The following is a 12,205-nucleotide window of genomic DNA, read 5'->3' as shown; positions in this document are numbered from 1 at the left end:
TGTCACGTAAGGTTTTCTTCCTTATGAGCTTGATAAAAACTTGTTTCACGCCACAAGGGACTGGGGTATGTTTTACTCAAAGTGAAATAACTTTTAATAAACAACTTGGAATTGGATAAATAGATCCAATATCTGCAAATAGATCTTAAATCGATCTTGTGACATCACATACGTAATCATTTTGAATGCATTTATTTCATAAATGCTTTCATAAATACATTCAGAATGCTTTCGTTATTGATGCTAATTGTTTAATGAATATTTTAAGAACTGCAACTTTATCACGAGTATAAGCATGTGATTAAACAGCCTTGTGTTTACAGGAGAAACAATTAGCAAACAAACAAAAAAGTCTTATATAACACTAAATTGTATATCTTTTTGAGGGTTTTGGGGTTACACAATAGTTAAACATTAAACATTAGTCAATCTTTACACAATTCTTTACATACTATTAACAACCTGTAATCTACAGTAAGCATAACTCCAAATAAGTCCATTAATTTATTCAAATTTCATAAACCGTATGTATAGGTTTAGCTTCTGTTTTATGTTCAGTTTAGTTTCATCTTTGTTTATTATTGGTTTCTGTTACTTGTGTTTCCTGTGTTATCAGCTCAATTAGTTAATTATCTTGGTAATTAGTTCATTAATTGCCTTTGTTTCTTTAGTCACTGTACCTTGTTTTGTTCCCTTGTTAATCCATGTTTATTTTAACCCATGGTTCTGTACTCTCAGAAAAAGGTACAAAAGTTATAACTTGAATGGTACCTTTTAAAGGGGAAATTTCACAAGAGTTTTTTTAAAGATGTAAAATAAATCTTTGATGTTTAATGTGTATTTTTTCACATACGCAAACCGGCGCATTTATAGGTAAATTCATTTGCATTGCATTACAAGGTACATTTTTTATTAACAGCATGTGTGTTTCTTGGGTTTGAACCCATGACCTTTTGGGCTGTTTGTACAGAAACAAATGTAGCTCTCTTTTTCACAGTATTTACTGTAAAAATATCTGAAGGTTTACTTCCTCATGCTTGATAAAAACTTGTTTCACCAATATTAAACTGAAAGTAAAATAACTATCAATAAACAAGTTTTCATTTTTTATAATATTCTCATTCCTTTTTATTCATCTAGCTATTTTTGCTGGCTTCAGTTTTATATCAATTTTAAATTTTGTCATCTCCTGTTCAAAACTGATCATTTAAAGTGAAACTCAAATTTACTGAAACAACCCTCAGTGCTTAAATTACACTTCATCATTGTGGAGGTAGGTTGGTTGTCTTGTTCTGGTTAAAATATCATTATTATTTTAGCTAATTCAGCACTGCCAAATTGTATTGTTTTCATTATTGTATAACCCTTTAATGTATGATTGTTTTACTGTCTAGGTGAAACTAAAACAAAAAAATAAAAAAAAATGATCTCTTCACAAACATTATTGGTTGTACTTAGTATGTAGACTCAGTAGCTGTATATTTAAAGAGTATCCACATATTTGCATAAACTTGAAAAATGTGTCAAAGGTATGATTTAATAATGTATGACATTAATTTACAGGTTTGTTTTCTTGTGGAGAGGGAAGAATGTCTTTTGTGTATAATTATTTAGCAAATCCAAGCTGTATTCATTACAATGATTTTTATAGAAATGTTGTCCGAAGAAGACATACCTGTAATGGTGAAGACTCCTATATAATGTATCATGGCACTACGCTGGCAAATGCAATGAGGATCATAAATGAAGGTTTCATTCCTTCCTCTGATGGCACGCTTGGACCTGGTGTGTATGTCAGCAGAAGCTTTAAAAAAGCCAGTCAGTACCCCTTTTATTCATATGGGCAGGCGCGTGCTGTTCTCAAACTCAGTGTAAATGTGGGCAAGGTGATGAGGATCGATTGTCAGGGTCATCCATTGCAGAAGACCTGGCATCAACATGGGTATGATACAGCATGGATTCCTCCTAACTGTGGAATGGGGAACAGTGGCTTAGAAGAGGATTGTGTTTATGATTCAAGACGAATCAAAGTGCTGGAAATACAGAACATTTGAGAGAGCTCATATTCAAAACCTGCTAAGTGTGTCTGGCATGATATCTGACCCTTAATGGATTTTACCTAAAAAAAAAAAAAACGCTATTTCTGGATTAAGTGGATTTGAAGTGAAAGTATTTGATGAATGTATGGTATGTGTGAAGAGCATCTACTCTACTTTAGGTCTAGGTGAATCTAAGACAAAAAAAAACAAGAGTAAAAAGAAGTTATTTTTTTTAAAATGGCCTTAGGGCAGGATAAAGCGTTAAGTTCATTCAAATATACTTTATTTTTAGTTTTTTTTTCATTTTACACTTTGGGTATACACTCTGTCTGTCTGTTTTGGGGGATTGTTAACTAATGGTGGATTATTTATTAATCTATGGCTTTGTACCATTTGTGCTTTTCGTAAAGGTCACACAGTGACATACCGGTTTTCTACTGGTCACAACACTCCATGTGATAAAAATTCACCAGACTCAGAATATTGTTGCAGGAAATTGTGGTGTAAAATGGTTGGGGACCCTTGTTGTAAACAGTAGCTAATATGGAAAATTTAAAAAAATGTTATCAATAAAAATCTGAGTATTCCATCCTCTTTTCCTAAGCCAACTTTCAGGGACCACAAATATCCTTACAAGGTTGTCCCAGCCCTTTGGGGTGTAGTCTGTGTTGTTTTTACCCACTGATGGGTTTCTTTTTGACCCAACACTGGGTTTTAAGTCATACAGTAAGTAAGAAGTAAACAATAACCAATTTTTATTTAGAAAATATTGCAGGTGAACAGAATTAATATATATATATATTATATATATATATATATATATATATATATATATATATATATATATATATATATATATATATATATATATATATATATAACCAGTATTTTTTAACACATGTATTCTTATAAACCACAGAATTTAGTATTTTCCATATTTTCCACAAAGCACATGAGGGTGAATCATATCTGGCTTTGATCTCCATTTAAAGGCTTCTGCTTTAGATGGTTGCACTGCTGTTTTATTCACAACGAAGAAGAAGAAGAAGTTTTATTTATATAGTGCCTTTCCAAAGCTCAAAATCGCTTTACATTGCACTTTACAAAACATTTAGACACCCACATATACATCACAGTCACATAGGGTACATATAGTTATATTATCCAAAATGCATGTTAAATAGATATGTTTGTAATTGGGTCTTGAATGCACTTACAGATGAGGTAGTACATAATGTAATAGGCAGCGGATTCCATAATTGGGGTGCATTATTACTAAATGATCTTCCACCTAGTGGACAACCGGAAACGAGGGATGGACAATAAACCAAGTTCAGCTGATCTAAGGGACCGGGCAGGGCGGTAAGGGTTGAGTCAGAATGAAATTGGGGAGCAAAACCATTTAAAAGACAAGTTCGGTATTTTAAACTTGAAGTCCTGTTTTCAGATTGTTTATGATGAAATAAAGCGGTTTTGACTGAAATTTGGACATGTGGTGCTGGCCCGAGAATTTTCGGTTTCTGTTGTATTACACCACCACCTCTGCAGTGGATGTATAGGTGTACTGGAGCAATCCTTTTTGAAATGCATTGAACTTTCGTTTGCAGGGACGTGGGGCTCACCGAGTGGTCAGTGGGTTTCACTGATATGCCCACACAAAAATCGCTGCAAAAGATGCTTTCCAACAGGTGTTTTACCATTCGTTGTAAACTAGTGGACCTATTTAATTTTTGTGTGAGCACATCAGTGAACACCCCTGACCACTCGGTGAGTTTCACGTCTTTGTAAACGAAAGTTTAATGCATTTTAGGAAGGATTGTTCCAGTGCACCTATGCAGCCATTGTAGAGGTGTGAGGTGAAACAACAAACACCCGAAAATTCTCGGGGCAGCCGCATATGTCGAAATGTGTTGCACTTTCAGTCAAAACCGTTCTATTTCATCATAAACAATCTGAAAACAGGGCTTTAAGTGTTAAATACCGAACTTGTCCTTTAATGCTTTGAACGTTATAAGCAATACTTTAAAGTGGATATGAAGTGATGTCTGCTGAAGATGTTAGCAATCTGTAATTTGATATAGTTACATTTCCAGTGTATGTCATACAGCATTCTTCCATCTTGAAAATATTTCAAAAATGTGGCATGTGCTGTCTGCTTCAGACGCCAAGAAGCTCATTAATGCGTTTATGATCTCACAAATAGATATTTGTAGTTTACTGCTTGGTAGGTAAGGCAAGTTTATTGGTATAGCACATTCCCTACACATAGGTAATTCAAAGTACTTTACACATCCACGTCCATCCTTTTTTATACGAACACATATTCAGATATTTTTGAAAATGTCTTTGTTCTTCCAATCTTAACTAACCCCGCTGCAGTGTAAAAATGTTTTCAATCCCAGCTATCAGTATAGGAGTTGCTGACATGTTTCAAAATGGTGTCATGTTTTCGGTAACAAGACAGTGATTAAAATAAAATAAGGTTGGATTTGGTGACTTGCACACCCAACTCAGAAATTGAAAAAACATAAGATGAAGAAATTTACATCCATGTCGTTCTTTCTGTGTTTTTGAAGCTTTGATTGTGTTTACAGTACGCAATATAACATGTGTTTATGTTTTACATGTAAAAAACGCGGTATGTTTCATACAATTTACTTATCTCTATACCGCTGTTTTCACTGTCCTAAAAACGGGCGGATTTCTTTCTTGTTCTATGAAGTCCCTCCGTCAGAAATACGTAATGAGTTCTGATTGTGTAGTTTGTTAGATACGATAGCAGCTTAGCTTAGCAGAGCCATTGAGCCCAAGCTGGTTCCTGTGGGCGGGGTTTAGTCAAAAACTGTTTTATTGACGTTAAATCGGGAAGTAAAGGGCTGTAGTCCAAACCGGCCGTTCGCTGTAAGCTTTGAAAGGGGACTTCTGTATAAGAAAATATATTGCCTGGCAATGAACTTTGAGCTCCTTTAACCAAAACACATCACAAATTCACAGGAGATCATCTTCTGACACTAAGAAAAAAAGACCAAAAGCACAGATTGCTCAGCCCTGCATAGATTTGTAAAGTAGCCATGTTTCAATTAACCCCTCGTTAGTTTGAGCCCTACTCATCTGTTAGCTGCGGAAGTGTGTCAAGCTGCAGCATCAATAAACTTTATCTCATCCGCACAACCAACCACACTATTAAGAATAATCTTGGGGACATAATAAATAACACAATATTGACAGCAGAGGAGGCACGCCACTAAATTGAAGTGTGGCGATAGATGTGGTAAGGTGATAACAGATATTATGTTGGGATAGACTGAGTCTTTCTTTCACGAGAGCAAGCAAAATTCATGTATAGTTATTTTATTAATACACATGGCCGGGTGAAATCACGAAGACGATTTCTTTACCCCAAACATTACTTCACATACAACTGAACAAATTTGCCAAACTTTTCGAGCTCACTTGGTGTGACAATGAATCTTGAAATTTCCCTGTAAATGAAATATGGATTTCTATAGAAAATAGAAATGAACACTTCCACAAATGGCAATAAATAGACAGCAGATCAATAGACAGGCTGTGGAATGACGATTCTCACTGTGAGTATAAAATTACAGTAATAAGAATCTATTGTGTAAAGAATACATTTGTAGACTTGTATGATTTAATTTCTCCTAAATAATAAGGCCTTGGAGAGTGCAGTTTAGCTAGACTAAATAATAGCATTTTGAGATATGGAGATTTTCAAAGATTTGTGCATCCACAGCTTCCTCTTCACCAAAAAAAACCAAAACATAAAGTACCTCACTCAGACAGCTAAGGGAAGTGGTCTTAGGCTGTGCTTAAAACTGGAGATCCCCGTAAATACTATCAGTGAGCGTATCTCTGGATGGACAAGTCATGGAGCAAATATCAAACACATATGATACCTTATTTCATGCAAGAGACAACCAGCATGTCATTTTAAATCAGCCTGCAGCAAGAAACAACTCTGGACATCACAACCAAGGTAAAACACAATTGGAACAGATGACTTTGATGTTGTTAGTGCCATGTTTGCTAAATTGCGATGATTAAAAATGACAACATACATTATAATATTACATTAAGCTTTAACACTTAAAGGTTCTCACTGCATTATTATTTAAGGGACAAGTAGTTTAGCAAGAAAGGCAGAAAAATAGTAAAGCACTTTGTTATTTTTATTCAGTTATTTACTTTTAGATTTAGGGGCGGTTTCCAAGACAGGACTTAACCCTAGTCCCAGACTAACTTAAATGTTGGTGTTGTCTTGATCGAAAACAACTTGCTCTGACATATCTTAAAATATATCAGTGCGCGTATTGTGTCTTGAGGAATCCACCAGTAATGTTTATTTATAAAATATGCTTTAAAAATGACTTAAATATCCTAATTTAACTAATGCCTATTCCTGGCTTAAACTAATCTCTGTCTGGGAAATCGCCCCTAAATGATTGATTGTTATTTTTTATTAATAGAGAAATTGAATGTGCCGGCTCAAATTTGGGTATAATAATGCAAATGAAATTTGACATTCCTCACTTTTGTTTAAACTGTTGAAACTCTCTGAAAGTCCGCATTTAAGCATTTCACAGTGCTGGGTGGTCATTTACAAATAGACAAATTGTCTAATACATTTTTTAAAGACTGAGTAAAGTAATTTCCGACCATTTTTTCAAAACACATTATAGATGTTAGAAATGTATTGCTGAAATATGTGAACTATGTAGCACTGAATTGTGGAGTTACACCGTTAAACAGTTTTTTCTCATTTTAAGGATTAGGCTATTCGGGCCGGGTTAAAGGGATAGTTTGTCCAAAAATGAAAATCTGTCATCATTTCGTCACTCTGATGTTGTTACAAACCTTTTCAAATTTCTTTGTTCTGAGGAACACGAAAGATATTTTGAGGAATGCTTGTAACCAAACCGTTTGTGAGGCCTATTCACTTCTGTAGCATTCCTTTGTCCTACTATGGAAGTGAATGGGGCTCACGAGTGAATGGGGCTCACGAGCATTCCTCAAAATATCTTCCTTTGTGTTTATCAGAACAAAGAAATGTAAACAGGTTTGTAACAACATCAGAGTGAGTAAATGATAACAGAACTTTCATTTTTGGGTGAACTATCCCTTTAAAAAGGTGGCTTGATGACGCTCCAGAGTCATGCTCCGCCCCAAACACAACCGCAAGCATCCATTTAGGTTGCAGCGTTGGGCTACACTGTAAAAAAATTCCGTAGAAATTTTAATGTTATTGCAGCTGGGTTGCCGGTAATTTACCGTAGATTTACATTTATGTTATTTACTGGCAAGAGTTTGTTCAAAGTTAAATAAATTTTAAATATTAAGAAGTCTTTATCTTTACAGAATAAAACTATACAATAACAGCCTCATGCAAAGCATTCTGGGAATCAGAAATCATCATCAACCTTTTTCTGTTTTTTGCTTCAGATTTTGTTTCCCAGAATGTATTGCTTGATGCTGTTTTTTTGGTTTTACTCTGTAAAGACAAAGACTTGTGGATGTTTAGTGTTCATTTAACTTTGAACAAACTCTTGCCAGTAAATAACACAAATGCAAATCCACGGCAAACTACCAGCAACCCAGCTGCAATTTTTACGGAATTTTTTTACAGTGTAGTTACTCAAAAAATGTATATATATTACTCTTTCTTTTGAAAAGAGTAACAAAAAATTATTATTACTTTACTCATTACTCCCAGCCAACAGTCAAGGCCGGGTCTATGTGGGGCTAGATTTTCCCTCTGTTCCCACAAAAATGTCCAGCCAACCATAAAAAACAAGTATTTTTACACAAATAGTGTCCCTTGTTGGCTAACGCTATTTATATTAACTTCCGCCCACCAATGTCTGGTTATCTTACACAAACCTCATCAATTTTAACTCAAAATAAAAATACTACTATTCTCTATGATGGTACTTAAAGAAAATATTTTTCTAAAATACATATTAGAAAAAAATGCAATTCACTATTACATAAATATAACACAACACGTATTAATATGTAACTATTATATTTATAGTAAACCATCCCTAAAATATCCCAAATCCTTTCTTAGACTCACCTCATAATTTATTCAAATACAACAGCCAATGGCAAGTCTCCAGCAGCTTACAATATGTTTGTTTTAGATGTAGTTCTGTTTATTAAAATTAAAGAATATGCAGATTGGTGGTAGCATGATATATATTAGATATAAATGATATAAGATGGTTATACAGTAGATATACAGTATTGTTACAGCAGATTTAAAATCAAATTTTGGCTGTTTTGTCATTATGTGACAAAAAGTAATTAGCCATTTTTTGGATGGTAACTGTTATATCATTACACATTTTTTAGTAGTATTACAGTAACTATTTGCTATTAACTAGTTACTGTCCAACAGACGGCAACTTTCCTGTGGTTTCATCATTTGAGAGTAGGGAAACCTGCCAAGATTTTGATAACTTGTATTATTTACTTGCCATTTTCTTTTGTCGTTCAAATTTGGTTGAGTAAGTTCATAACACATTTTTCTGTGGTGTGACAAACTGAGAAAACATTTTATACCTTCAAATGGACTATAAACACTGTATAAAAACAGTGAAAATTCATTGATAACAACAATTATATTTTAGCATTAGAAATACTATGTCACTACAGAGCTAACACATATTTCTGAATGAACCATTCACCAACAGTGTTTGTTAGCACTGTACAGTACAGTGTGTGTACTCTGTTTAAATTTAGGATGTCTGTTCTGGAATGGGAGGTCTAATGGAATGGCTTCTCTGTGTCTGGGACTACTCTGTGTTCTTCTGCTGGCCTGCGTCATTACACAGCACCTCATATACAATTCAGGACACAAACAGCTAGAAAGCGTTCAAAATCTGACCTTACAAAGAAACAATTTACTTAAAGGTATCTTAGAAGTGGGTAAGTAATCTTTAAATACATTTTTTTCAATTGCGCAAACTATATCCTACATGTTATAATCATTACATGTTATGAGCCCAAAATCAAATCTTCAACCATCTGATGAACATTGCACACAAAATTGGAAGTAACTTCTGCTATAATCTCACAGGTTTTTATAGTCTAGTAGTCCATAAAATGTCTGTCAATGTAATATAAAGACAGACAATCTTATTCTTTTAGCTCTCTTTCAGTAATTAAATATTCAACTCAACTCCTTATCTGTCTCCTGTTCACTCCTAAAAATAACAATGTTATACGATGTCATAAAATAATCATTTTTGGCTGTTGTAAAAGAAACTTTAACATCAAAAGAGCCTTTCTGTTGCACAAAAGGTTCATTGTGAGGGAGAAAGGTTCAAATATAAGGGAAAAAATGGTTATTTAGAACCTTTGATTGAATGTTTTCTTTGAGGAACTAAAATGGTTTCTCCGTAATAGCGGTGTGAAGAATTTTTGTAGTACCTTTAGTTTGGAGTGCAGTCCATTGGTGGAGTATGGTGGAGTGGGTTTCGGGCTGAGTCTTTGGATCAAGGACAGCAATAAGCTTGATTACAGTTATACTTTAAAAGGGAAAGTGAATTTGTGAAATTTTGTAGAAAAATGTATACAATAGTTGAGAAAAATACATAAGAATAATTCCATAAACAATCTACTGTAGAAGATGTTTGTGTCTGTGTCACAATAACTGCTCGATACTCTTGGTTTGTAGATGAAAAAATACAAAGGGGCTGGTGGTACTACAACTCGAGTGTTTAAAAAAAAAAGGTTCATAAATGAGAACACCAGTGAGGTATTTATGAATGCTATTTCAATGTTGCCAAACATATCTGCAGACTCTGTTGATGTTCTCCTTGAAAACTTTAACATAAAAGTTAAAGATGCCATTGATGGTATAGCTCCAGTAAAGGTCAGGGTGATCACTGGCAGACGTAAAGCACCCTGGAGAAACACAACAGCAGTACAGCGCATGAAAAGAACATGCAGAAAAGCTGAACGTATGTGGCGGAAAACAAAACTTGAAGTACATTATAGCATCTATAAGGACAGTCTTCGTGCTTTCAATGTAGAACTAGGCACAGCTAGACAGACCTTCTTTTCAAACATCATAAACAAAAACATGAACAACACTCGCACTCTTTTTGCTACCGTAGAGAGACTAACAAACCCCCCAAATCAAGTTCCTAGTGAGATGCTCTCTGACAACAAATGCAATGAGTTTGCAACCTTTTTCTCTGAGAAGATCAGTAATATCAGAATGACGATCAATACGGCCTCATATTGTACTGTGATCAGTCAGATATCATTACAACAACCTCAGAAATTTGCCATTCTCTCAGAATTTGACATAATTGATATAAAAACCTTGGAAGAAACAGTACAACATCTTAAAGCATCAACTAGCAGCCTTGACACGCTCCCCACATCTTTTCTCAAAAAGGTACTTAACTGCTTAGAAACTGACCTCTTAAAAATAGTAAATACCTCTCTGATCACAGGCACCTTTCCAGAGTCATTAAAAACAGCAGTTGTTAAGCCTCTCCTAAAAAAGAGTAACCTAGACAAAACCATACTTAGCAACTACAGACCAATCTCAAATCTTCCGTTTATAGGCAAGATCATTGAAAAGGTTGTTTTCAATCAGCTGAACAAATTCTTAAACTCAAATGGCTATCTGGACAATTTTCAATCTGGTTTCCGTCAGCATCACAGCACAGAGACAGTGCTCATAAAGATAATAAATGATATTCGCTTAAACTCTGATTCAGGTAAAATATCAGTGCTGGTGCTACTAGATCTTAGTGCGGCCTTTGACACAGTAGATCACACCATACTCTTACATAGACTGGAAAACTGGGTAGGGCTCTCTGGGATGGTCCTCAAATGGTTTAAAACATACCTAGAAGGAAGAGGTTACTATGTGAACATAGGTAACCATAAATCTGAGTGGACATCCATGACATGTGGGGTCCCACAGGGTTCAATTCTTGCACCGCTTCTGTTTAATTTGTATATGCTCCCACTTGGTCAAATAATGAAAAAGAACCAAATTGCTTACCACAGCTATGCAGATGACACCCAGATATACTTAGCCCTGTCACCTAATGACTACAGCCCCATTGACTCTCTATGTAAATGCATTGATGAAATTAACTGTTGGATGCGTCAAAACTTCCTCCAGTTAAACAAAGACAAAACTGAAGTCATTGTATTTGGAAATAAAGATGAAACTCTCAAAGTTAACACATACCTTGACTCTAGGGGTCTAAAGACACAAAATAAAGTCAGAAATCTTGGTGTAATTTTAGAGTCTGACCTTAATTTCAGTAGTCACGTGAAAGCAATAAGCAAATCAGCTTACTACCATCTCAGAAATATTGCCAGAATTAGATGTTTTGTCTCAAGACAGGACTTAGAGAAACTTGTTCATGCTTTCATCACCAGCAGGGTGGATTACTGCAATGGACTTCTTACGGGGATCCCCAAAAAGACCATTAGACAGCTGCAGCTCATACAAAACACTGCTGCCAGAATTCTGACCAGAACCAAAAAATCTGAGCACATTACTCCAGTCCTCAGGTCCTTACACTGGCTTCCTGTTACATTTAGAATAGATTTTAAAGTATTGTTACTCGTTTATAAATCACTTCATGGCTTAGGACCCAAATACATGACAGATATGCTAACTGTATATAAACCTAAAAGATTACTCAGATCATTAGGATCAGGTCAGTTAGAAATACCAAGGGTTAACTCAAAACAAGGTGCATCAGCATTTAGTTATTATGCCACCTCTAGCTGGAATCAGCTTCCAGAAGAGATCAGATGTGCTTCAACAGTAAACATTTTTAAATCTAAATTAAAAACACATCTGTTTAACTTTGCATTTACTGAATGAGCACTGTGCTGCTTCACACTGACTGCACTTTTAACTCAAGTTTTATTCTTTTTACCTTTTTAAAGTGTTTTTATTAAAATCACATTTATTTTCTTTAATTGTTATACTAAATTTTCATGTGTCTTTGTTTTTATAGTGATTTTATTGTGTATCTATTATTTTTACATTTCCTTTTTCTCTTTTATATATTGTTTTCTCATTTCTATGTAAAGCACTTTGAATGACCTCTGTGTATGAAATGTGCTATACAAATAAACTTGCCTTGCCTTGCCTTGCC

The sequence above is a fragment of the Misgurnus anguillicaudatus genome, chromosome 2 (genome assembly GCF_027580225.2).
Source record: "Misgurnus anguillicaudatus chromosome 2, ASM2758022v2, whole genome shotgun sequence".
Lineage (NCBI taxonomy): Eukaryota > Metazoa > Chordata > Actinopteri > Cypriniformes > Cobitidae > Misgurnus > Misgurnus anguillicaudatus.
The sequence above is the reverse complement of the archived record's forward strand: the minus strand, read 5'-3'. Positions refer to the sequence as shown.